Source organism: Elephantulus edwardii, unplaced genomic scaffold (assembly GCF_000299155.1).
Source record: "Elephantulus edwardii isolate Elephantulus edwardi_28Jun2011 unplaced genomic scaffold, EleEdw1.0 scaffold00056, whole genome shotgun sequence".
Classification (NCBI taxonomy): domain Eukaryota; kingdom Metazoa; phylum Chordata; class Mammalia; order Macroscelidea; family Macroscelididae; genus Elephantulus; species Elephantulus edwardii.
The window spans coordinates 1,933,109-1,933,944 of NW_006399806.1; positions in this window are offsets into that span (position 1 = coordinate 1,933,109).

Genomic DNA, 836 nt, shown 5'->3' on the forward strand with positions numbered 1-836 from the left:
AATGCAGCATAGTATTCCATTGTGCGAATATACCACAGCTTCTCTAGCCATTCGTTTGTTGATGGGCACTTAGGTTGTTTCCAACTCCTTGCTATCAAATCAGCTCACAGCCTATTGTTAGCAAAAGCCACTCCCTAGTCTCAACTCCAAACCAGAAAACACCCCTTTGCAAAATCTGGCCATTCCGCTCATCTTTCCAACCTGGAAATAGCTCCAGACTGGCAACCAAAAGCCTTTTTAAGGTGAGGCCAAATGCCACCAGCTCACAGCCTCTTGTGAGCAAGAGGCACTCCCTAGTTTCAACCCCAAACCAGACAGAAATGACAGTGTTTTTACCCAGTATCTTCACATGAATGTTGTCTGTCAAAATATCACTTTACTAACCTATACTCAGACCTGGAAGCAGTCCTCAGAATAGAGCAAGGAAACACAGCATGGTTCTAAATCAGGAAAGGTGTGCATCACGCATTCTGTTTCTATACCTTTTCAATCTATATGCAGAACAGATCATTTGGAAGGCTGGGTTTTATGAGGAGGAATGTGATATCAGAATTAGAGGAAGACTCAACAACTAGCAGATGACACAACCTTGCTTGCTGAAACTGAGAAGGACCTGAAAAACTTGCTGTAGAATGTCAAGAACTGTAATTTTCAATATGGATTGAAGCTCAAACATCAAGAAGACATTCTCACCAATGGGCCAATTGGCAGCATCACTCCATGAGTGTAGATTCATTGTCACCAAGTGAGATAAGAATAGCTGTAGGGACTAAAACCAAGGACTATAAACTTCATTAAAGAAAAGCTTGGAAGAACTCTAGTAGTCTTATCCAGAA